The 27262-nt window shown below is 39.5% G+C and overlaps 1 protein-coding gene and 1 long non-coding RNA gene across 5 annotated transcripts in view; both read right to left on the bottom strand.

Annotated features, from left to right (window-relative positions):
• LOC127511082 (tripartite motif-containing protein 16-like) overlaps window positions 1–27262 on the bottom strand; it is a 93305-nt gene that overhangs the window by 53727 nt on the left and 12316 nt on the right. The window lies entirely within an intron of this gene.
• LOC127511292 (uncharacterized) lies at window positions 233–13083 on the bottom strand. The gene is made up of 3 exons (XR_007929973.1): window positions 12546–13083; window positions 8691–9128; window positions 233–3938 (listed from the first exon to the last, which is right to left on the bottom strand). It is a non-coding gene; the product is annotated as an uncharacterized LOC127511292 (long non-coding RNA).

Genomic DNA, 27262 nt, shown 5'->3' with positions numbered 1-27262 from the left:
ACGTCTCAGGCTACGTATATAGCCATACGTATAGTATAACGAGACACTGCGTTTCCCAGCCATGCATCAGGGCTGCCTGCTGAACAGTCCCTTCAGACGATAAGGTACTGACATGTTCTCTAGGCGCTCCTTATATACTTCCAGGTCGCGCCAATTATGATGTCATAGGCTGTCGCCGGCCAATAGGATTGCCGTGATTTGATAAGCGTTTCAGGCACTGGTTCATGAGGAGGCGTTCTCCATAGTGTGTCAAACGCAGCGTCTCGTTCCCTGTTCTCAGGGAACCATGGTTACATACGTAACCTGAGACGTTTTTGTAAAGAAAACAGGTATTGTTTTCTGCCATCTCAGTTTCCTTTTTCTTAAACGTGTTTGTGTTGAAAGCCTCGCAAAAATAAATCAAAACTCAGCATATAGGCTAGGCTACTACTTGTCACACAGTTTTTTTCTTTCATTTTGTTAATCTGTTAATTGTTTAAGTGAATATATTTCACGTATTTATTCCTTATAGACACTTATCCATTCTAATTTAATTTAATTCTAATTTAACAATCTTGTCGTTTAAAACCGAAATGAACATCCTTAGCAGCTATAGGTTGATGTCAATTCACGAAAACAATACAGGCTGTTACACATTTCTTTCTCAACCGTTTACGTTACAAAACTGTTTTTACGGGTATATTTTGACATAATTTTGTGTGTGTATTTGTCCACGAAATAGCCTATGAGCCTATATTTTCTTTGTACTTTGTCAGTTAAATAGAGGTTAAAGAGAATCGACAAATCACAGATTCTTAATTTTATTGTATTTTACAAAATGTCCCAGCTCTTCTGGAATTGGGGTTGTATAATTTGTATCACTTTCAGCAGTGTTTTATGTAACTTCAAAGGGTTTCCTGTAAAATGACACCAAAATTTTGTATTTAGGGCACTGTATGTGGGTATGAGAAGCTTTTCAATTTGGTAGGCCAAAACCAGGTGGAAATCCCCAAAATGCCCCAGTGCTTAGAGATTCCCCCAGCAGACCTGGCTGTCATAATGCTCACAATACAGCAGACTGTGAAAGCACAACTGCAAAAGCAGTTTAAGTCGCAAGATTCTCTGATGATGCTTAAACACCAGCAGTCAGATCTGACCATCAACTTTCAGTTTATCTGACCTTTTTCTTTGCAGAAACATGATCATAATAATGATCCATGTCTAAACAATTTTTCTCCTAATGGCATAAAATCTTAACAGGTTAACACTCTGAAGTCGGGAAACGCGCCAGCGCGTTTTGCTGGATTTTTTTCACATAGCAGCAAAATCAACTTAAAATACTCTGTCATCTTTTGTCATAGAGACAGAAGTAATATATCAATTTAAACTATAGAATGTCTTTTTTTTATTTGTGTACACTCAGAGTAAAAACAAAATGTTGTGCTTTTTGCAAAATAAAGAAAACTAACATGATGCATGATCTGTCGTCTCCCTCTGAACGAAGTCCAATCTGATACTCCCTCAGAAAATGAACTGTAACTTAGTGAATACTAATGACACAAAAATGAGATATATGTCTAAAGAAATGTTGAAATGTCAGGTTTTAAATCATGTTCTCTCTGTTTATGTAATCTGTATGAAAAGAGAGAGATGTCAGATGTTTGCAAGTCAGCTCATTATCCACTAACTCGGCCACGCCCACGGAGCGGGCGCTCTATTCAAACACAAATTCTGAGGCGATACATGCAACAGAGTGAACGCCTGCGTCAACTCAGAAAAATGCCTCAAGCTTGGTAAGTTTCATGTAGGCTACTTTTCATCGTTTTGAGATGCAGTGAAGAATAATTCTAAAAGGATTTACCTCAGAGAAAGAGCATGACTGGTTTCACTTTCATTTCGAGGATCAACTAGATCAAGCCAATGATTGTGAATGGTAAGTTTTTTTTTTTATTCTATAGTTCTTTATTCTAATTGCGATATAGTGTCTGTGAATATTAAACCGCAAAAATACTGTTTAAATATGAATCCTGCACGTTTTGTGTGTCTCAGTGTGAATTAATGAGGCAGATCGACGCACGGTTTCGTTTACTACACATAACTTACATTAGTATATTTTGCCATGGCTATTCCCAGACTAGATTGCTATACTGAGATGAGTGAATTCAACTGAAATACATAATAAATACTGAAATAAAATGTGTTAGCAATTTATTAAACTGCACATTACCATTTAGGCTCTATAATATAACAAATATAATATATGAAATGCCATAGAGGTAATATGAATGTTTAGACATCTTGCATCAGAATACATTATATTTTAAAGTATATTAAAGTAGAAAACCATTATTTTAAATTGTAAAAATACAAAAATGTACATACTTGTTGCTCACATATTATATTGTAGCCTAGTTTCTGCTGAATACAGTGTAATGAAACTTTGGTCATTAATATGTTTATAAAAAATTGAAAAAAAGCACAAATGTCAGGGCATGTCAAAACTTCTCTAGGACCCCAAATCAGCCTCAGACTCCAGAGGGTTAAAGCCATCTGCAACAACTGTCTGGCTAAGACCATTCAAGAAAAATTAAGATAGTATCATCTATCTTAATGCAATTTGTGTAAAGGTTCAAGATCCAACTGTTTTTCTCTCTGTGTCTGTTTCACTTTCAGACTGACGGCTACTATTTTCAGGGCCAGAGTCCACAAGGGTGTCTGGTCCCACCTGCATCGAGCCAGGACACACACAACTTGACATGTAGGAGATGGGGTGGAGGTACTTCAAGAGGCCATTTACACCTCATAGCACTCATAGCTACATGGCCTCCTGGTGTAGAACTGAAACTAAATTATACAACACAGATTATGGTAGGATAGACACCACCCATCTCCTATACATAAACATACAGAACACACACCCTCACTACTACAACCTCACAACATCTCTACCTGATATAGATCATAAGACTATCCAGACTAAAATTATTCACATCATGCAAATCTATGATACATCATTCATCTTCATACATATAGGACAAGGGAATTTATTTTTTTATAAATTCTTTTTAATTGTGTCAAACAATTTTGAAGAGTTACCGTCTTGTCAACTTACTGTGTGTAAACACTGTAAGTGCATAGGACCTGGTCATAATTGACCTGATTGAAACCTTTGCTACCTTTCCTTTAATTAATCCAGACCAAGTCTAAATTCCACTACCATGTCACAGTGGTAGTGAAGAATCTGGTGATCAAATGAGACCTGCTCACTAAATATATGACTCTGAAAAGAAGATCTTATTTACCATTCGCACTTTTGACATGAGTTAATCGTATGTTATTTTGTGTTCTTGTGTTTAACCAACAACTCGCTATTATTTATTTTACAATAACACCAAATTCATCAGTGTTCAAATATTGCATGTTCACTCAGAAGTTGTTCAGTTGTCTCGCATGCAATGGAGCATCATCAGTGAAAAGATTCCTTCACCTATGGAGATTTGACCTGCCTGACAAACCAAACCTTCTGCTTGAAGGTGACCAAGGACTTCTCAGAGGGTCAATTAAACATCCTGGGGAGGACACAGATGTTTCCGCAAAGTGTAATGACACTTTCCACTGACACCTTCTGATTCTGCTGACCAACACAACAGACTTGGTACAACAAGTCATTCAGCAGACTGAATACCACCACAATCAAGTGCAGGTGGAAGGAAACCTGACCAGGAGGATCACAGACATCCTGTCCAGCCGTTACAGCATCACTTCGCACTGTACACCTACACCTAAATGGACTGTGTGTCACTAAGGTGCATTTTGCAGTGCTTTCGTTTGAATATTCAACCTGTCTTAATGTTGATATTTCAGGTGAATACTTGACTCTGTCACAGACACGCCAGGCTCCACCATCCACCAATCACAGCGCACCACTTCTCCTGAGTTCTGATCACCGGCACCTGCACCTCATCACTACCTCATCAACACCAGCATAAAGAGCACTCACACTCACAGCCACATTGTCCGGTCTCGTTTGCATCTAAACTTACTTGTATGCTTACCTCAAGGACTCCTACCAAACTACTTACCTGTCTCCAGCGTCTCCTGTTCTCCTCGTGTGATCTCCAGTCCGTGTGTGAGTGTTCTCCGTGTTCTACGTTCATCCATTCCAACGCCATTCAAGATCTCCACGTCTGCAACCACAAAAGGACAGTATCACTTATCTTCACTCCAGTTTATCACCTTTACGTTACTACATACTCACCTGCACTGCTGTTATACTCGGCTGGTATCAATAAACATCCCTGTCTGTGATCTCCTGTCTCCGACCCTTCTGTGTTGTAACAGAAGACCGGACCCTAACATCCAGATACCAGCATGAGTCACCCGGATCCCTTCCAAGAGCTCGTTGAAGCCCTGCGCCGAGCTCTCACCTCCAGCTTACCGTCACCAGCTCCAGCGATCACTTCTGCAAACACCGTCTCTACTCCTTCACCTCCTGTTCACGCCAGTCCCATGGCCAAACCAGCGTCCTACTCTGGCTCGGCAAAGGACTGCAGCAGTTTCCTCCTGCAGTGTGCACAGGTCCTGGAGATGCAACCGCACCTGTACCCCACCGAAACCACAAAAGTAGCGTTCATTATCTCTCACCTCCAAGGCAAAGCACTTCAGTGGGCGGACTCCATCTGGTCTCAGAACAGTCCAGTCACGCAATCCTATCCCAGCTTCATTGCCCACTTCCAGGAAGTCTTCGGCAAGCCGACCTCAGATTCGTCTATCGGTAAGAAATTATACAATCTCAAACAAGGTGCAATGTCTGTCAACGAATATGCTTTACAATTTAGAACGCTAGCTGCCTCCAGTGGTTGGAATGAACAAGCCCTTATTACCACCTACCGGCAAGGATTGGATCCTCGGGTGCGGTTGCATCTCGCTGCATATGAGGACTCCATCGGCCTAGAGCGCTTCATCCAGCTTTCCATCCGCTTTGCCTCCCGTATGCAGTTGTGTATCGAAGAACACCAGGGCCAGTCACTGTTTAACACCCTCCTCCGTCGGCCAGAATCCGTCAGCCCTCCAGAACCAGCCAGCGAGCCTATGCAAGTCGAAAATTCACGACTCTCTTCTGCTGAGCGACAATGGCGGCTGACCCTGAATCTTTGTCTGTACTGTGGCTCTCCTGGGCATGTAATCTCCGCATGCCCAATTCGTCTTCCGCGTCCCATGGTGAGTGCTATCATTCCCTCCATGAATAAGATGAAGCCACTCACCACTGTCGTAAACCTTACTGCCGCTGATGTTTCCCTTCCAGTGGTGGCGCTCCTCGATTCAGGGTCAGCCGGCAACTTCATCTCCGGCGCCCTCTGCCGACAACTCAAGCTCAAGACCACGCCATCTCCGACCACCTACCAGATCCATTCAGTAACTGGCAGACTCCTCAGTAGAAGACACGTGAGTCGCTGTGTTGGACCTATCCAGCTTCGGATCGGAGTGCTGCACCATGAAAACATACATCTGCTGGTTCTGGAGGAATCCACCTCTGACGTGATCCTAGGGCGTCCCTGGTTGGAGCAGCATAACCCCGTCATTTCCTGGAGCAACGGCGAGATCCTGAAGTGGGGCGAAACCTGTTTCTCCAGATGCATCTCCGAGTTTCCAGTTCCTTCGTCTCCTCGTTCTGAAGAAATCTCCATTTGTGCCACGTCCATCGAGAGTCCAGTTGAGAAACGTTCTGTCGACATCCCATCATGTTACGTCCCCTTCAGTGACGTCTTCTGCCCACAAAGAGCCTCCAAGCTGCCTCCACACCGGCCATGGGACTGCGCCATCAATCTGCTTCCGGGTGAGTCAGTGCCCAGGGGAAGAATCTACCCCCTGTCAATCCCGGAGGAGAAGGCCATGGGAGAATACATAAAGGAGGCCCTAGCTCAAGGTTACATCCGCCAGTCTACTTCCCCTGCTGCTTCGAGTTTCTTCTTTGTGGCGAAAAAGGACGGAGGCTTGCGGCCATGCATTGACTACCGTGCACTCAACAAGATCACCGTCAAGTTCCGATATCCCCTTCCTCTCGTCCCAGCTGCTCTGGAACATCTCTGTGGTGCCACTGTGTTCACCAAGCTGGACCTCCGCAGCGTGTATAACCTCATCCGGATACGTGAGGGGGACGAGTGGAAGACCGCCTTCGTGACACCTACCGGCCACTATGAATATCTTGTTATGCCGTATGGCCTGGTCAACGCCCCCTCCGTATTCCAGGACTTCATCCACAAGGTGCTCTGGGAGTTTCTCCACAAGTTCGTTCTAGTCTACATCGACGACATCTTAATCTATTCCCGGAGCTTGGCCAAACATCGCCACCACGTTGCGGAGGTCCTCCAACGCCTGAGAAAATTCCATCTCTTCTTGAAAGCTGAAAAATGTTCCTTCCACCAACCCTCAGTGCACTTCTTGGGATATATCATCGACCACAGTTGCATCCGGATGGACGAGGGGAAGGTGGAAGCCATCAAGACCTGGCCTACTCCTTCCACAATTAAAGAACTCCAGCGCTTCCTTGGTTTTGCTAATTTCTATCGCCGTTTCATCAAGAATTACAGTTCCATCTCCCATCCACTCACCAACCTGCTCCGTAATAAGCCCAATTCTCTGTCCTGGACATCGGCTGCCACCAACGCCTTCGAAACCCTCAAAGAAGCCTTCACCACCGCTCCCCTCCTCGTCCACCCCAATCCAGACCTGCCCTTTGTAGTGGAGGTGGATGCCTCCACCACAGGAGTGGGAGCGATTCTATCTCAGCAGCAGGGGACCCCAAGTAGACTCCATCCATGCGCCTTCTTCTCCCGCAAGCTCAACCCAGCGGAGACCAACTACGACATCGGTAACCGCGAGCTTCTGGCCGTGAAGTTGGCCCTTGAGGAGTGGAGGCATTGGTTGGAGGGAGCAAAACACCCCTTCATAGTTCTCAGTGATCACAAGAACTTGGAGTACCTAAGAGCTGCAAAAAGACTGAACCCTCGGCAAGCACGCTGGTCATTATTCTTCACCTGTTTTGACTTCTCCATCTCCTATCGTCCCGGCTCCAAAAATGTCAAGGCGGATGCCCTATCTCATCTCCATGCTCCCGAGGAAAGACCAGAAGAACCAGAAACCATTCTCCCTAAAACCATCCTCGTCAGTCCTATCACCTGGTCAGAGGAAACTTTGCCCTCCTCCAATGCCTCCACCAACGCTCCGTCGGGTTGTCCACCAGGCTTGCGTTACACCACCAGGGCACAACGCACCCCACTCATTCACTCTGCCCACACGTCACTTGGCACTGGCCACCCGGGGGTCAATGAAACCCTCTCGCTGCTAAAGGAGCGCTTCTGGTGGCCTAACATGGCAGCTGACGTCAGAAGGTACGTGCAGGGTTGTAGGGAGTGTGCCATCTCCAAGAGCCCTCGCCATCTTCCATCCGGCAAGCTCCATTCTCTGCCCGTTCCTAATCGACCCTGGTCACACCTAGGAGTCGATTTTATCACCGACCTGCCAGCATCCGATGAATACACCTGCATTCTCGTCATCGTAGATTGATTTTCCAAGTCATGTCGTCTGATTCCCCTGAAGGGCTTACCCACTGCCATGGAGACCACTGAACTTATGTTCAATCACGTGTTCAGATACTACGGAATTCCCGAGGACATCGTCTCAGACAGAGGACCCCAGTTCATTTCACGGGTATGGAAGGCCTTCTTCTCGCTCCTAGGTGTGACCGTCAGTCTCTCATCCGGCTACCACCCTCAGTCGAACGGGCAGACGGAGAGGAAGATCCAGTAGATCGGCCGCTTCCTCCGTACCTTCTGTCACGGCCACCAGAACTCTTGGAACCAGTATCTGGGTTGGGCAGAGTACGCACAGTCCCTGCGTCAACCATCTACTGGACTCACCCCATTCCAGTGAGTACTCGGTTACCAACCCCCACTGTTCCCCTGGACCGGGGAACCATTGGACGTTCCATCAGTCAACTACTGGTTCCGAGAGAGCGAGAGGGTCTGGGACTCTGCACACCACCAACTACAGCGGGCCCTGCGCAGACGCAGGATGATAGCCGACCTTCACCAATGCTCCAACGCCCCCTCCTACCAACCGGGACAGAAGGTCTGGCTGTCAACACGGGACATCAGACTGCGTCTGCCCTGCAAGAAGCTGAGTCCCAGATTCATTGGCCCGTTCACCATCACCAAGCAGATCAACCCTGTCACGTATCAACTCCAGTTACCTCCACAATATCGGATTCATCCCACATTCCATGTCTCACTCCTTAAGCCTCACCACCCTTCTGTTTCTCTCTCCACAGGGCCTGGCGTAGCAGCTGCCGAACCCCCCCTTCTACTTATCCTGGACGACGGAGCTGCGTACGAGGTTCACGAGATCCTGGACTCCCGACACCGTGGTGGTTGTTTGGAGTATCTTGTGGACTGGGAAGGCTACGGCCCCGAGGAACGCTCTTGGGTCCCCAGAAACGACATACTCGACCCCAGCCTGCTTCACACCTTCCACTCCAACCATCCTGACAGACCTGCCCCACGTGGAAGAGGACGGCCACCACGACGTTGGGGTCCTCGGCCCTCAGTAGCGGGCCGTGGAGGGGGGGGGTACTGTCACAGACACGCCAGGCTCCACCATCCACCAATCACAGCGCACCACTTCTCCTGAGTTCTGATCACCGACACCTGCACCTCATCACCACCTCATCAACACCAGCATAAAGAGCACTCACACTCACAGCCACATTGTCCGGTCTCGTTTGCATCTAAACTTACTTGTATGCTTACCTCAAGGACTCCTACCAAACTACTTACCTGTCTCCAGCGTCTCCTGTTCTCCTCGTGTGATCTCCAGTCTGTGTGTGAGTGTTCTCCATGTTCTACGTTCATCCATTCCAACGCCATTCAAGATCTCCACGTCTGCAACCACAAAAGGACAGTATCACTTATCTTCACTCCAGTTTATCACCTTTACGTTACTACATACTCACCTGCACTGCTGTTATACTCTGCTGGTATCAATAAACATCCCTGTCTGTGATCTCCTGTCTCCGACCCTTCTGTGTTGTAACAGACTCCTGCACCCATTGACTAGCGCTGCTGACTACAGGTGTCAGCCCTATGAACACTCTAAAAATAAAACACAACATACAGTGTAAAACATTACCGTGATTTTAGTCAGTTATGTACATTAGGGTTTTATGTTACATCTATTGTTGTTAAATTAATGTTTATTGCATTTTTAAAATTTCATGTGTGTTACCATGATGGTGTTTAGTGTTTGTGTGAATGACACTGTGTGTACCTTCTATATATTAGTATTGTCCTTCTTAGCTTTTGGAAAAGCTGCTTGTGATGAACTTTGATTCATCATGTGATTCTTATCACCACTGTGTTTGGTGGTTGTCAGTGTATTACAAAGGTACTAAACAGATATTAGTACTTCAATAGGTTGGTAAATTAACATTATATCAGTTAATGAAATACAGTTTTTTATCGTAAATTAAACAGAATATTTTTACAGTGTGTAAAATAAAGCTATGAACCGTAATTATTACAATATAAACCTTTAAATTATACGGTTTTGAACTGTAAAATAGACAGCTGTCCTGTAAAACCTAAAACGTTGCTACCATATTTTTTCAGCTGCCAGTTTTTTACTGTAAACTTAACGGTGATTTTATTTACAATGTATGGAAAGAGGAAATGTCCAAATGTGGCCCCTCAGGGACTGATCTGAATGTGCCCCAAGGGGCCAGGGGAGGTCGGTAAGGCTTGATTTTCCTGCTAAGACAAAAGCTGAAATCAGTCACCCTGCAATAAAACAATAAAACTCACTAATCTGGAGAGAAAATCTCAACAAAATGTCATAGGACACCACCTTGCTCAAACTTCTCACTCATCTATGCACCCCCATCCTCCTCCCTTCCTTTCCTCCTGATTCAAGTCACTGACTTGATGATATCTTGTGAATCTATTGTTTTTTTCCCTTTCATTTTTGGTATCATTTTAAATGTCTCAGTGCAACTGGTAAAATGGTCTCACTTTCACAGCAGTCACTTGTATTATGAGAAAGATTGAAAACTTTTTGGGTGGTGTCTCTTCAAGATATCTGATAACCCTCTCCTCTCCCCCAAGAACAGGTGTCGGTGTAGTAAATATTTACAATCCTTTTGTTCTGGTCTGGGTATTTAAGGAAAAGTGCAGAGCAGCCATTTGTGAAATTCTGTTGCCAGAAACCCCTATACAGTGCTGGGTGAGTGTCTTAAAAACACTCACACACCATTGTGTGTATGCATTTCTTACTCTTAGAGTCAACTTTGAGCAATTAATGTTATGTATTTATTATTTCTGAATTGGCTTCTAATTGTCTAACTATGTACACTGTGTTCCAAATTATTATGCAAGTGACATATCAGTAGGGTTTCAGTACAATAAACATTCAGATTTTAATTTTTCAAAGAAAGTGTTTGTTTGTTTTATTTTCCATATCTTTTTACAATAAAAGAGTAGTTTGCCAGGTCTATTTAGGTAAATGGAAACCCTATTTAAAGAGGTTGTTATTATTAAGCAAATCACAGTTCTCATGAAATGTGGTGAGGAAGAAAGATCTTACTGAAGATGAAAAGCATGAAATTGTGCAATGTTATGCAAAAGGCATGAAAACAACTAATATTTTGTGAAAACTGAATGGAGATTATTGAACTATCATAAGATTTGTGAGTAATTTACAGCACAAGAGAACTTGGTCAGATAAAGGCTTCACACTCAGGGGTCGGCTGGTCGACTTGAAATGTCAGGTTTTAAATCGTGTAAGTCAAATCGAAAACAAAAATTCTCTGTTTATGTAATCTGTATGAAAAGAGACACATGTCAGACGCCCGTGATTCAGCTCATTATCCGCTAATGCGGCCGCGCCCACGGAGCGAGCGCTATTCAGACGCAAATTCTGAGGCAACACATGTATATATCGTCTCAATCGTGCATTTATTGTCTTGAAAAGTGTTTATCTGGATGTTAAAGCCATGTTTAGCGATCTCTGGAAGACATGCCGTTAGTTCCTGAATGTCCTGTTCTTCTTTAGAATAATTTGTGGACTAAAGGTGCACAGAGCGCCCTCCGGCTGCAAGTATGAATTGAAAACACAGTATCCAGCGCTCACAGTGATGACAATACATATTGAATAAATATTACTCCTCTGTATAGAAAATTTACATAAACATATGAGAATCCATCAATATTTCTCCAAATGTGCATGCTTTTAAGCTAAAAGACTATATGAAATGCCATAGAGGTAACATGAATGTTCAGACGCTTTGCATCACAGAAATACATTATATTTTAAAGTATGTAATAGAATACCATTATTTTAATTTGTAATAATATTTCACAGTATTGCTGTTTTTTCTGTATGTTTGATATACACCATGATGAGCTTGAGACATGATCACAGAGGGTTTTTTCACAGCCTACCTGACTGAAAGGCCTCATTATTATGCAGCTCATTAGAGGTTCTTTATGCGATTCTTTTGTCTTCTCAGGTGTAAATCACCCATTATTCATGATGATTCACGCCTCCACGCATACTGTGTTTCTTGACAAGAAGTGTCTTACAAAAACTAAATCAATACATTGTTATAAATGAACGAGTATGCAGGATAATTTTTACATCATTTTGAAGCAAAAACTCTAGTCTACAACCTCCAATACCCAGAAGTCTTGTGAACACAGATTTAATATATATTTTTTGGCTTTATTTCAGTGACTTAAGTTTTTTGTTTTTTCAATAACCATGCATAAACGTTATTCCTTCAAAAACACAAACATGTACATACATGTTCCTCACATATTATGGTAGCCTAGTTTGTGCTGAATACAGTGTAATGACACTTTTTCCATTAATATGTTTATGAACAACTGAAAAAAGCACAAATGTCAGGGCATGTCAAAACTTCTCCAGGGCCCCGAAAATCCTCAGACCCCAGAGGGTTAAGCAGGGTTTCCATTTACCTAAGTACACCTGGCAAACTACTCAACAAACCTGTCTGAGATTGATTAAAATCTGAATGTTTATTGTACTGAAATCCTACTGATATGTAACTTGCATAATAATTTGAAACATTGTAATTGGCATGATACATTTTTACCTGACAAATAAAATGTTATATCTGATTCATTCTGGACTCTCCTGAAATCATTATTACCGGGAGATTATGAGGAGGCTGGTGCTACCGCAAATCTGTGTCTAGGATAAGTCAAACTAAAGGCTCATGGCTCATATTCCTGCAGTAGGCACGTCATCTAAAGACCTTTTGAGTTATGTCTATCACTGACTTAACAAGTTGCAGTTTCGTGACTATAAAAAATTACACTTGAAATTGGAGTCAGATTAAGCATGCAGCTAAAGTAAAATTTAAATTCTAAAAATGAAGTGAACTTTGCAGGGGCGCTGAAAAGACATACATGCATTATACCTTCGCCCAGGCCGTTGGAATCCATTGTTGGGCCAACGGGTGGTCCTTACAATATCTAGTTTATAGTTCATACCTGTTTCTCTGTCCTTTGTGCTACAGCTGATACAGTGTCGTGGTTTTTATGTTCATCCATCGTACACAGCAGACATATCAACTTCTGATCAGTGCGGCAGAAAACCTCAAGGAGTTTATCATGTGTTTGGCAGATCATCTCCTACAGTTGTCCAGTGGCTTCAGTCAGATTGTGTCTCTTTGTTAAGAAACTCATGTTACTCAAGGGGTTTCAGTTTCTCTTCCTGTTTGACGTGTGAGTGGGTTGGGTTCATCCAGGTCCCCTAACGGTAAAAAAACGTATTAGTAGCTATAAACAAGCCAAAACAAATTCATTTGAAGTGAAACTGAAAGTAAAAACCAGCATTGTTCTCACGAAGCCTACTTCTCTCGTTCAGTACGAATTCAAATGTTTCCATATTAGCAATGTATTTGGATGCTGAACTATCATTTATCACGTAAACTAGGATTTGTACTTCACTCTCGTTTCAATATCGACGAAAAAAACCATCCTCTTCACATGAGCAAAAATGGGTAACACTTTAGAATAACTCACACTATGAAGCATTAGTTAAGCATTAGTAAATAGTTAGTTCATCATTTATAAAGCATTAATAGACATTAATAAGCAGTTTAGAAATACACCTATAAATGCTTTGTTCTTGATTTATAAGCATATCTATAATGTGTTTAATAAATGTATTTTCATACTTTATTAATGATCAATTTATCATTTCTAAATTAAGTATTACATTATTTACAAACCAGTTATTTAGGAGTTGTCAGTGGTTCATAAGATCATTTATAAAGTGTAAGTAAATGATTAATAAACAATTTAAACATACATTTATATATCTTATTATTTAGACATATAGTAATAGTTACTCAGTGTGTTAATAAATGCTTTATTAACACATATTCCTGCTGTAATTCATTGATTAATTCAGGTAGTTATAAAACATTTAGTAGTTGTCAGTTAACTATTTTTGTGAGCTCATCTAAAGTGAGGACTATTCATGCCTCGTAAAGCCTTTATAAAGGAGATTTAAAGGATACAGAACATAGAAATATTTATTTCAAGGAAAAAAATGAAACTTTACGATGGGTAACTTGATATCAAATTAAAAGTAAAACTCTGCAATTTCACAGAAAATAAAAATCCCTGTACTCCTCCAGAAAACATAACTGTGCAGTAAAATGAAACTAAGCTTTTGCAATCTGATATAAAAATAAATTTCTGTAAAGTGTAAACATTGCTGAATAAAATGACTAGTGCCAACACTGGATTACAGGAGTGCCAAAATACAACAAATAATGTTTTTATAAAACAATAATAATATAATAAAATATTTCACAGTGTCAAAACTACCTCAGTACTAACTTTAAAACATTAGAGAACAGCAGTGCAGAAGATCACTGAGCCTTTAAATCTTCTTTGTAAAGCTTTACGAGACATGAATAGTGCTCACCTTAGATGAGCTCACAACAATATTTAACTGACAACTACTAAATGTTTTATAACTACCTGAATTAATCATGAATTACAATAGGAATATGTATTAATAAAGCATTTATTAACACACTGAGCAACTATTACTATATGTCTAAATAATAGGATGTATAAATGTATGTTTAAATTGTTTATTAATCATTTACTTACATTTCCTAAACGATCTTATGAACCACTGACAACTCCTAAATAACTGTTTTGTAAATAATGTAATACTTAATTTAGAAATTATAAATTGATCATTAATAAAGTATGAAAATACAATTATTAAACACATTATAGATATGCTTATAAATAAAGAACAAAGCATTTATAGGTGTATTTATAAACTGCTTACTAATGTCTATTAATGCTTTATAAATGATTAATTGACTGTTTACTAATGCTTAACTAATGCTTCATAGTGTGCAGTTATTATAAAGTGTTACCCAAAAATGAGCTTGACAGGACCAGTTTCAGCGGTGGTCACGATGAACGGCACAGATAGGATACTACGGAGTATTTAAAATGAGCAGTGTAACTTTTTATATGTTTGGTTGACTGTATTTTATTTTGATAATGAACAGGCTGTGATGTCAAGTTTGCAATGCTATAATATGTTGTTGTAATGATGGGTCAACAGAGTGTGGATCCATTTGCAGCTTTATTAAACACAGCAGTAGTACAGACAAGGGCAGAGCAGTACCGTAAACAGGGACAGGCAAGAATCGAGGCTGGCAGCAGAGAATCAGAGTCAGGTCACAGGCAAGGATAGAGACAGTCGGCAAACAAACACAGTCCAGGGTACAGGCAAGGTTCAGGGCAGGCGGCAGGGGTTCACAAGAGATAAACAGTCCAGGTAACAACAAGATAACAGTCCACAGAATAACGCTCAGAAATGACCACCGTAGCAAATCAAGACTTCGCGAAGATGTGGTGTGTATGCATGTCTTAAATAGTGTGTGCGTGATGCAGTGCAGGTGTGTGTGCAATCAGTCCCAGGAATGAGGGCCTATGGGAAATGGAGTCCGAATGGTAGAGAATCAATATTCCAGTGATGGCTCCCTCGGTTCATCCTCCGGATTGTCGTGAATCAGATTTCAGAGAGAGCTATTTGTGTTGTTGGGCATCGTTTTATTAATATGCTGTGAGGAGACGCAGAAGAACTGATGAAATACGGATGATTAAACGTTTATGCCCATACACTGGCAGCCTCCACATGAACGCGCTCGCGCACAAAATGACTACGAGTTTAAACATCTGAATTCTGTGTCGAGGGCTGTGTTTGTCAGACTTTGTTGGGCCATGATGTTTTACTCACAAATTGTCACAACACACCATGAGTATGCCAAAAAATCACCTTAACGCACATTTGAACTAACGCAAAACTCAAGGTAATCTGCGTCTGCACATTGAATTTCTTTGATAATTCTGACATTATTTAGTTTAATTATATAGAATTTAGTTTAATTAATTTTAAAATTCATCACCGGAGTAAATGGAAATATAATTTATTGAAAATATTTGAAAATATAAGTTGTTATTAAGTCAATACTTTTTTTTTAATGGCTTGTCAACTTTCCATTCCTCCACTGCGTGATTCTAGTCAGCGCTGGATTCTAGCCACCACCGAATTGAAGCATTTTTGTGTACGTGAATGCTGATTCTTGTCAGCGCTTGAGCACTGGTCTGTGACTGGAAAAATAGAGTTGTTGCAAAAGAAATGATAGCTAACACATTATTTAACACATAATCTTTTGCAAGTAATTACAAGTTTATTCTTGTCTTGCCTGGATCTTTGGAACGCCCCCCTTTCAAAAATCTTGCTTCCAACGCCCCCCGTTGTTCTCTGAATGGCCCCATTGAGAAACCCTGTGTAAGAGAAGGGTCAACAGTGTAATTATAAATGTAATTACAGAAAATAATTACAGATATAATAACATGCAGGTAATTACAATGTAAAAAGTCACAGACCATAAAACATCCACTAAATATCAGTCTCAGACAGTCACTCAAAGAACACAAGTTATTGAGAATCAGGACTTTTACTTATTATTATCCTTATTATTACACTTGTACTGCAGGGCAGAAAAGTTTGCCTAGTTCCTTAATGACCTTAATTTCTAAAACTTGTACGCAGTGTTGTAATAAATGTTATTTCTCTGTTTTAAACTGTATATAAGAAAAGCTCTTTGTCTGTAGAAAACGGGGTCATGTGGTGTTATCAAGCTGAGAGGGGAAAAATTTTTGCTCTCCCATTCAACCCCACAATAAATGTAGGAATCAGTTTCACTTTCTTTTGGATATTGAAGAAATGTTACTGAGTGGAAAGTACCTAAAACACTTAAATCCTTTAACGAGTTGAAAGTACATAAGATACTTCATGGAAATTACCTAAAAACCTAAAGAGATGGTTGTTGACTTCAGAAGAACCCGAGCCGCCCACATTCCTTTAATTGTTTATGGATCTGTTGTGTCAAGAGTCTACAGCATTAAGTTCCTTGGTGTGCAAATAGTGGAGGACCTAACCTGGACACTCAACACCACCACAATTGCCAAAAAATTCCAGCAGTGTCTACAGAGATTGAAGAAACCAGCCTCCCTCCTCCCATCCTCACCACCTTCCACCAGGAAACCACAGAGAGCATCCTCTGCAGCTGTATCTGTAATGGCACTTCCAGACACTCAAACAGCTTTTCCCTCAAGGCTGTTGGGCTGCTTAACTCCCTGCCAGTCCCTCCTACCCCACTGAACTGAACTCCAACAATCCTTAACCCCCCTCCGGCTGCTAATTGTTTACAGTTTACATTATTTAAATGACCATAGTTTACATTAAGACAAAAATGTTTACATGCCTCTTGCACATCTCTGGCTGTTTTCACATGAATTGCAGTCAGTACATTTATGTTGTCCTTTCTGAGTTCACTTATGTACATTTATTGTTGTTCATCATTTGTCTTGGCACCTGATGGTACGTGTTACCTTGATATTTTTCACTGTCTCTCTATGTTGAGTCCATTTGAATGTTGTACCGCAGTAAAAAGCTGCATCCACAGGCAGCATACAGAGATAGGAAGGCAACAAGGCATGTCTGAATCCAACACTCATGTCACATCAAGTTGAGATGTGAAAATATGAACACATGTATCAGTGCTTTGGCATACCTAAGGCTGATGAGAGGGAGAAGTTTAGAAATGCAGTGAAGGTGATAGAATGCAGTCTTAGTTCAAATGTTTTGAGAATTGTACTTTGTCTCTTTTTATTTAATAAGTTGTTTATGTTCCTTCTTTCAGTTATGGTAACGTTTCTCCTTCCAACTGCCTCAGGTCTGAAATAAGTAAATTGTATTGTGTTTCTTTAGCTTTTTTGAGTGCAGACACAATGGATCCACCTCTCCACTGGGTGGGGGATAGATACCAAAGTTTATATCAAACATTTTATAAGACACCTCTCCATGAAATGAGGGGTTTTATCTTATTTTAACTTTAATAAAATGTTACCATTTTCACTTTTCTACTGTCCAGTGACAATTTGGAAAGAAAACCTGCCAGAAGCCTACTGTTGCTATAGTAACCAACACAACTTTAACACATAATAACTGATTGAAAGATAAACAGCGCATTCTTATTTCAGTGTTGTTATTTAAGAAGAAAGTTTGCCTGGTACATTCATAAGTTTAACAACTTTAACAGCAAGCCAAAGATAACAAGGGTTCAACTGAATTACGCATGTATTTTATACATTTACATTTGTTGTTGCTCAATCCATGCAATAAATGCACGTTCTCAAATGAGCATGGTTTTCTAGTGTATTTAATTCAGCTGCTCAGGTAATGTCAATGGTGTGACCCATTTTAGTAGTGGCCAAATGACTCTTTAAAATCAGTCAGAGCTACAGAAATGTATATTCATATTTTAGTAGCGAGCAGTGACTTCTTTAGAAATTAGACAGGCAGTGTTTTTGAACGAATCTCTTGAATAAATGATTGAATGACAAATAAACAATTTTATCATTCACTTTATCAAGTTACTTTCAAAAACTGCTTTACTCTATTTTGATCATTACTGTAGTGTTTATATCTGAACTATAAACTTTTATATACTTCTGTGAGATTTTTAATTATTGTAAGACAGAAATAATGATACTGTGATGTTAAAAAGACTGTTTGTGAAGCTGTTTCATACCTGTACATGACAACTGCTCTCTCTGGCTCAATGGCAGCGGCGATAGACAGAGGCGAACCGTTGTCATTTAGGAATAAAATCACGTCAGTGTTTGAGATCATGATCTTTTAACAATTTGTGCAGGTCTAACTTATCGTATAATATAATATAATAAATATATTATTCTTATAGTGTGCTAAATACTTATATATTAAATATAGGCTACTATAACAAATATAAAATATAAGTATTCTTTAAAAAGTGAGATGAAATGAAATGCAAATTGATGACTTTAACAAATGCATATACTATCATTAACAACCTCAGATAGTTACAGTATGTCTGTCTTTAACAGTTTATAAGTTTTCGTAAAAAAATACATTTCTCTATGGAGAAATTGAAATGCTATGAAGATAGTTTCAGTTATGACTTTTTTTCCATTTGATTTAGTGTAGTTAGTTTTGTATCAAGTACAATGTGATTTTCTTTTAATCGAGATCTGGCAGCACCAGCACATTTTTCTGCTTGGGCGAGTGATTCACAGACAGCTTTCCCTGCGCATGAAATCCCCCATATGCCAGCAAACCAAAGAGAACGCGGGACAATGATGGCGATACATAACAACAGAGCGTAGGCGCCAAAGCTGCTGTGGATCCGCTTACCTGAAACCCCCCGTAACTGGCAGATTTATAGAAAATTACCGTTGTTTGGTAAATAAATAAATGACGGACAGTTACATATGTATTACCAACATTTTATCATGAAATATGGTACACATCAAACAAGGGAAATTATAGTATTTTATAGTGTTATATTAATTAGCGAGTCCACAGACTGATATTTATTGTATTAACATCGCATCATTTAAACTACAAAGCTTGCATGTATAATTACAAACTAAAGTCACTTTGACTGTTATCTATTTCTAAAGTAAGCTACATGCAGGATAAATGTATGTGACAGTTGTTTCTGCTCCAGCTCTCTGACAATACAATTGTGTTTATTCCAGACTGCTTCACAACAACATCCAATAAAACCCCTGAAACTGTGATATTCCTCTGATCTCTTATTCATGAAGACAAACATGCCACATTCTGTGAAACCCACAATCAGAAGATTAAACTACAGTAACAAGGAAATAATAAGTAGCATAAAATATATAAACACAAAATGACATGAATAATAATAATAAAATGAATAAATGATGAAATGATAAAATGTGTAAATCAAATACATACATGACTGATGATGATAAATGATTATACTGAATATAAAAACAAAGAAAATAAAGCAGAACACAGATGTATGGTTGAAGTAACACACACTAACACACACAGGTTTGTTTTTGAGAATTGTGGGGACATTCCATAGGCGTAATGATTTTTATACTGTACAAGCCGTATTTTCTATCGCCCTACACTACCCCTACCCCTAAACCTACCCATCACAGAAAACTGTGCACATTTTTACTTTCTCACAAAAACTCATTCTGTATGATTTATAAGCCTTTTGAAAAATGGGGACATGGGGTAATGTCCTCATAAGTCATCCTCTCCTTGTAATACCTATGTCATAATCATGTCATTATACAAATTTGTATGTCACAAAAACCGTGGCAAAAACTTGCCTGTTTTTTTCTGGGTTTCTCTTGCTCTTGACCTTGTTTTTCTCACTCATCCTTAAACCTTCTCTGACTTTTATTATAGAGTTTAGTGGGAGCTCATTGTTTACTCAACCAATATTGCTCTAGGGCTCGACCGGAAGAACCTGAACATGATATTTCAGTGACAGAAGTTCAGCTGTAGTATTAATGTAATGAAGAGACTCTATAACATCTCACTGTTACTGTCAGGATTACCTGTATGTCTCTGTCTTCATGGACTCTTAACCAATAAGGTTCATTCTCGTGTGTTACACAGAACGTTTGAGCTTCTGGAAGAGGTTTGTTCTTGTGTGTTATTCAGGTTAGGTTGAGCTTCTGCTTATCACAGATCAATGTTCACACGCGAGTAAAAGCTTTTTGTCCCTGATGTTTATTAAATATAAGTGTTCATCGTCTTTCTGTGTCAAGCCTCTTATCTTGGATTATATATTCAAGGCAGCATGTGACAGTCACTGATTTATCATGCAGATCAAAGCATTATGGGTACAATCTCTCTAGAATCTGTTCTGATTCATCAACACAGTTTCACTGATCCATAATAAACCCTAAACCCAGGATAGAGCGGTTGAGTGAATGTGGTCCGGACTTTGTGGATGAGGATTATTGTGTCTCCAGAGATGCTGTAGAAGGACAGAGTTCCTGCACTGTGATCCACATACACTCCTACTCTACTGCTGATGGACTTTAAAGGGAGTTTAGTCTCTATGTTATTGTGTATGAATGAGTAACTTTCAGAAGAGCAGATCAAACTCCAGGACTGATCATTATATCCAAACAAACACTCTTTACCCTTTCCCTTCCTGCTGATGCTTTTATATGACACTGATATATCCACACATCCAATCCACTCAGTCTCCCAGTAATGGCGTCGATCACGCACACTCTCTCTACACAACACCTGACGATAATAATCAAATCTGTATGGATGATCAGCATACAGCTGCTCTCTGCTAGCTAATTTAATCACTCTGTTCCCCTCAGACAGACAGAGCCATTTTTGTGCTGTGTTCAGATCCAGGGACAGCTGATGGGAATCTGATGGAGATAAAACACATCACAATCAGGAATCATGAACCATAAAAAAGATTTTTGCTACTTGTTAAATTTACTTAATTAAAATGAGTTAAAATTTACTGAACATTTTGCCGAATTTTATTGTGTAAAATCCACTTAACTATGTAAAACTGAAGTTTACTTAATCCATTTGTGTTGGAACTACCTGAATAATTAGTGTTGAATTAACTGAAACTGGGCAGATGATTTTTAGTTCCCAGCATGCTTTGCACAGGTCTGGATCAGGAGAGTAAATGCTGAAATTAAATGCTATGTGTTTTTGAGGGAAAGACCTGTTAGTGTTTAATGTTCAGTTACTGTATGTTTGACATGGAAAGAGTTTCTGTTATGTTAGTTTTTGTTCAGAAGAGTGTTTGTGTTCAGGCTGTGTGAGGTGACATGACAAACATCATGTGTGTCGCTTCACTCAATGAGCAATAACTGCACTCATACCAGTACTGAGACTATAGTCTCTTCTTACTTCCTTATCCTGTATGTTACATACAATAATAATTACCATAAGTGTCTTTAGCATTTGCTAGTTATTATGTAGAACAGGAAATGATAGCACCAGCCTAAGTTCTACTAGGAAGACTAAAATTCCACTTCATTCATAATAATAGGTCTGGCCAATCACTGCTTGACACCTGGAGTATATGAGTACTGAATTCTCCGTTTCATGTTCGCAGTTGGTGATGCTGACGTTCCCTTCCCAGCATGGGCTACAGCCCGTTTAAAATTTAGCCGGACTTTATCGTGATCCATTAAATTACTGACATATTTTAATAAAAATGTAAGCTTCTGTGAACGACTGCACAAGCATCCTTTCACGATGCACGTTATAGGCCTATTATTGCGATTATATAGGCTAATAGTAATCACACAAAAAATGTTGGCGGCCGTTTGATGGTCCTACTACAAAGTTAAAACGCTAATAATTTTAACAACGGAATTTGTTAAATGGATTTTAACACATAATTTATTTGAAAGCAGAAAGATGTTGTTTGCATTACTGGTGTTGTAGTACTCGAGACCGGTCTTAAGTCCATTTTTGGAATGTCTTGTCATGCTCTCGGTCGCATTTGGTCTTGGTCTTGTCTTGGTCTCAGACTAAAAGGACTCAAGACCGGTCAAGACCACAACTGCGGGGATATCACTAAATTGCTGTTGAATTGTCGTATTTCTTTGGATGTAAAACTTCCTGCTTCAAATGCAATCAATAACTTATTTCTAACTTAATTTATTTTGTTACTGTTGTGCCGGGTCAGAAATCAACAAGGGATTGTGTCAAAAATGTCACCAAAATTAATACAAATGCCCACAAAATTCAAGATATGATTGCAAAAAAAGTACTTGTATAAGATTTTTATATTTATATTATAATGTATGATATAATTAAGCAATATCACAAGAAAGAGGGCTGTTTTCTCAAATATGAGCACAATTGCAAACATGATATTGATTTTTTACAAATGTTCAATAAACAAAATTTTATTTTTAAAACATTAATCTCAATATTATTTATGCATCTGTAATTGTACCAATTCAGATGCAACTTCTGTTCCACCTCTGCAGTGTAAATATTAATTTTGTTGTTAGTGATTTCAATTGATTGGTAACAGCTCAATATAGTGTCTTATTACTCTAATTGTAATGATTAAAAATAAGGCATTTATCAGGCAGTAAATTTGGATCTTTCAGATGAATTTGAGGAGTGCTAGTCTGGTCTTGGTCTCGACTCGGTCTCGACTTGACTTGGTCTTGTCTTGGTCTCGACTTGGTCTGAGTTTAGGTGGTCTTGACTATAACACTATGGATTATGATTAGATATATTGGGCTATTGTTCCTGCAGTCTGCCATTTTGGAATATAAAGAAATAACTTTTCCATACAACTAAACATGATTCATTGTAGCTCACTACTATCTGTTTACACTTTGTGGAATAAATACCATGTAAACATTCACCTGCCCTCTAAGTCTTTGGGCCCTATCATACACCCGGCGCAATGCGGCACTAGGCGCGACTCAAGTGTTTTAGTTTCAGCCCAACGAAGTTATCATTTTCATGTCCTGCACCAGATTGTTTAAATAGCAATTGAAAACTGCTGAAAACGACTGCACCATTGAACGTTAAACTAGCAAAAGTAGATTCGGACACGCCCTAAGTGCACCTGCGCTGTGTGCTTTAGACCATGCAGTTCGATCATTAAAATAGGGCCCTCTATGGTAGAACTTAAATCTATTAGGTTTGTTCAACAAAAAATTATTTGTTTAAATAAACTTGTTTTAGTCTTGTTGTACTTGTCGAGTTATTTCCAGATGTCACACATCAATCTGCCTCTAACTCGAAAAAGGGCTTAGTCAACCACGGACACAAGGATCAACTCAAAAAATGGCTTTACTTCCAGTCTTCAATAAACTTCTCACAGTCTGACTTGTATTGCAGTGTGTTGATTATTAAATCCATTCACATCCAACAACAGTTATCCAACAGATGGAATTTAGCTTGGTTTGATTGTAGTTAGTTTAATTGAAGATAGATATCTTGGCAGTTTAGGCTCAAATTAGGTTGATAACCTTTAAGAAAACAGAATAATATACTAAATTATAATAATATACTTAAATCTAATGCATTGTAACAAGTACACACAATATGAACAATTAGTACATTTAATAGTACACATTTTAACTGTATGCACGCTAATTCAACATTATTATACACAATATGAATCGGCAAACTTCTGTTACACCACAAATTGTCTCTTCAATACACAAGAAGACATTTATCTAAATATAAATCACCATATATAAGCCAACATTTAGCTCGCTGAAACACTTTTCATCCTACCATCAGCGTCTCGGGTTGACTCATCACTGACGTGCTTTCCGATCTTTTCGTCTTCTTTCGCTCACAACTCTCTTTAGATGCGGCAATCTTTTTTTTTCTAGAAGACACTTGTGCGACAGGACACTGCGTCACGACTCTTTTAGGATGAGTGCTTTTTAATGTCTTTCCATGTCTTCCGTTTTCAGCGCACGCGCCTCACAAGCTCTCTTCTCTACCGCCTTCATCGGCTGTTTTCGATGCTGTTCGTATAGCTTTTCCTATTTCCTAGTAAATATTTACAATCCTTTTGTTCTGGTCTGGGCATTTAAGGGAAGGTGGCAGAGCAGCCATTTGGGAAATTCTGTAGCTAGAAACCCCCATGCAGTGCTGGGTGAATGTCTTAAAACACTCAGACACCACTGTGTGTCCCACGGTCAGGTATGCATTTCTTACTCTTAGAGTCATATTTGAGGAATTGACATAATGTATCTATTATTTGTGAATTTGATTCTAATTGTTTAATTGCGTAATTGGCATAATACATTTTTACCTGACAAATAAAATGTTCTTTTTGATTTATTCTGTATTATTCTTAAATCAGTATTTCTAGTAGATTAATGTGGAGTCTGGTGTTACCGCAAATCTGTGTTCAGGATAGATCATACGCAAGGCTTATGAATGAATGGAGCGAGGGGCACATCATTTGAGACCTTCCAATTTCTGACTATCACTGCCTTAGCAAGTTGCAGTTTTCGTGGCCATAAAAAAATTACACTTTTTATTATGAGCAAGCAGAGCGTGGCCTACTAAAAGGTAAATAGTTCACCTTGCGTCCTCTGTCTAGGATCAGAACTGACGAGTTTGTGTCCATGAGACTATGTTCTGGGTGGCGCAAGTTCTCTGTGCGACATCGGGTCCCTAATGAACGAATAATTAAAAATTATGGGATACCCAGAATAATCAAATATCTAAATTAATACATAACCAACAGTTATTATTAATTTCTAATTAAAAACACAATCTAAATATAATAATGATTTTAAATTGTAGTCAGATTAAGCACGCAGCTAAAGTAAAATTAAACTAAATTCTAAAAATTTTGTGAACTTCACAGGAGCGATATAAAGACATACACGCATTCGTCCACGCTGTTGGATTCCATTGTTTGGCCGACGGGTGGTGATCCCTACACTAATTTATCGGAATAAATTATAATTTACATGGCATCTGCTCTCACAAGTCAAGTCACCTTTATTTATATAGCGCTTTACAATGTAGATTGTGTCAAAGCAGCTTTACATTGATAACTGGTACATTATTTGGCTGCACAGCAGCTCTTAAAAGAATAGTGTCAATGCAGGCAGATAAAAGCACTGTTGAATATCAAATGTCAAGTCAAATGTCAAGTGTCCCCAACTAAGCAAGCCAAAGGCAACAGCGGCAAGGAACCCAAACTCCATCAGGTGACATCAGGTGGCAGACAAGTGGCAAATAGGTGTTTAAATGGAGAAAAAAACCTTGGGAGAAACCAGGCTTAGTCGGGGGGCCAGTTCTCCTCTGGCCAACAGTGCTTTGTTACGATTCACGTAGCTATCATAAGTCCGACAGGATCGCAACATTCAAAGTATTTATTCCAGTTCCATCCAATTTAGGATTGTATTCATCACGGCTGTTGAGGAACTGTGTCGTGGCTGTCGTGTCGATGAGGCCAACTACCCCTAGCCTACCTATTTGGCACACTTATTAGCTTACTTATTTAGCTGACCAACTCTCAAAATCTGTGTGCCGGAGCTGTGCGACGCATTGGAGAGGGCAGTGAGAATGGATAAGCTATAGTAGTGAAGCACAGAGCAGAATCGATTAAAGGGTAGACTATGAAATAACACTTTGAACAATAGAGCCAGAAATGAAGAGTATTTTTATATTTCTTGCCATCTATCACCGTCAGAAATTAATTAAGCCAAATACATAGATTTTTTTCTAATCTTATGCATCTTGTGCTGCAGAGGTGGCATAGAAGCAGCATCTGAAGTTGCTTTTAGATGTATTTACACAATTTAATGCTGCTTAGAGAGGTCATTAAATGCATTTACACAGCAACTGCAAATGCATAATGGTATGAGATTAATTTTCTGTTTTAAACATAATGTTTTAAATACAGAAATATTAAAATAAATTACAAGAGAAACGAATATGAAATATCACCAGTAGGTGGCAGCAAGTCACGGTGTTAATGAGTCATTTTATTCAATTGATTCACTTGAAACGCTGATTCATTCAGTAATAAAAAGGCTGCATGTCTGGTGAATCACACACTCAACCAATTTGTTCAAAGACTCTTTGCTGCGAGTCGCACAATGATCTGTGACTTTGCTTTAGAAGTTTAGCTGGCAGAACTGTGTGACATCAATTAGGCTAATACTCAGTGTTAATGAAATAAACTCAATGTATTGCTCAAAACAACAGTCATTAACAGTCATTAAGTCACTAACATTTTCTCTGCGCTGTTCAATGCGTCGCACAGTTTTGGCACACAGATTTCAAAAGTTGGTCAGCTAAATAAAACAGGCGGTGTGTCAAATAGGTAGGCTAGGGGTAGTTGTGACAGCAGATGCAACGTAAATTAATAATTAATATGATAAAATCATTTCACGACACAAATTTATGTGTATGCAGAAAAAAGTGTCAAGCCATTCATTAGGCTGGTTGTTTGATGAGAAAGATGAATTGTCCTTGCAGTGGACAAGTTAAGAATCTGTACAACTGTAGCAGGTGACTATTATTCTGTTGCGCAGAACTGAGAAAGAACTGATGACAGCAGCTTGATCTTCACTGTAAATACATTCTCTCTGCGCTGTCCAGTGCGTCACACAGCTTTGGCACACAGATTTTGAGAGTTGGTCAGCTAAATGTGCTACGTGCACTGTGCTACGTCTGAACTGATTGCACTGTATTTAATGTATCCTCTTTTTTTTATTCTAAACTGTTTTAATACATTTTATATCAATTTTAATTCTCTACTTTTATTTCTATTTCTATTTCTATGAACTGATTGCGCTGTGATTTCTTAACTGTTTTAATGCATTTTATATCATTATTTAAATTCTTATGTATTTGTTTCCTTTCTATGTAAAGCACTTTGAATTACCATTGTGTATGAAATGTGCAATATAAATAAACTTGCCTTGCCTAAATAAAACAGCGGTGTGCCAAATAGGTAGGCTAGGGGTAGTTGTGAGAGCAGATGCCACGTAAATTAATATTTAATACGATAAATTAGTATTTCACGGCACCGAATTTATGTGTACACAGAAGAAAGCTCTGTCTAGGCTCTGCCCTGGTACGGGTTGTGTCGAGCCATTTATTAGACTGGCTGTTTGATGAGAAAGAGATTAAATGTAGTTGTAATAAGCCGAACAAATGTATCAGAGACTATTCTGTTGCGCAGAGCTGAGTAAGAACTAAAGCACGGCTTGATCTTTTGTTGACCAATCAGCGGAAAGGGGCATTTTAATCCCACCCACGTAGAGATCGAATATTCAAG

This window comes from Ctenopharyngodon idella, chromosome 4 (genome assembly GCF_019924925.1).
Source record: "Ctenopharyngodon idella isolate HZGC_01 chromosome 4, HZGC01, whole genome shotgun sequence".
Taxonomy (NCBI): domain Eukaryota; kingdom Metazoa; phylum Chordata; class Actinopteri; order Cypriniformes; family Xenocyprididae; genus Ctenopharyngodon; species Ctenopharyngodon idella.
Note: the sequence above shows the minus strand (reverse complement) of the source record. Positions and strands in the feature narration are given on the sequence as shown.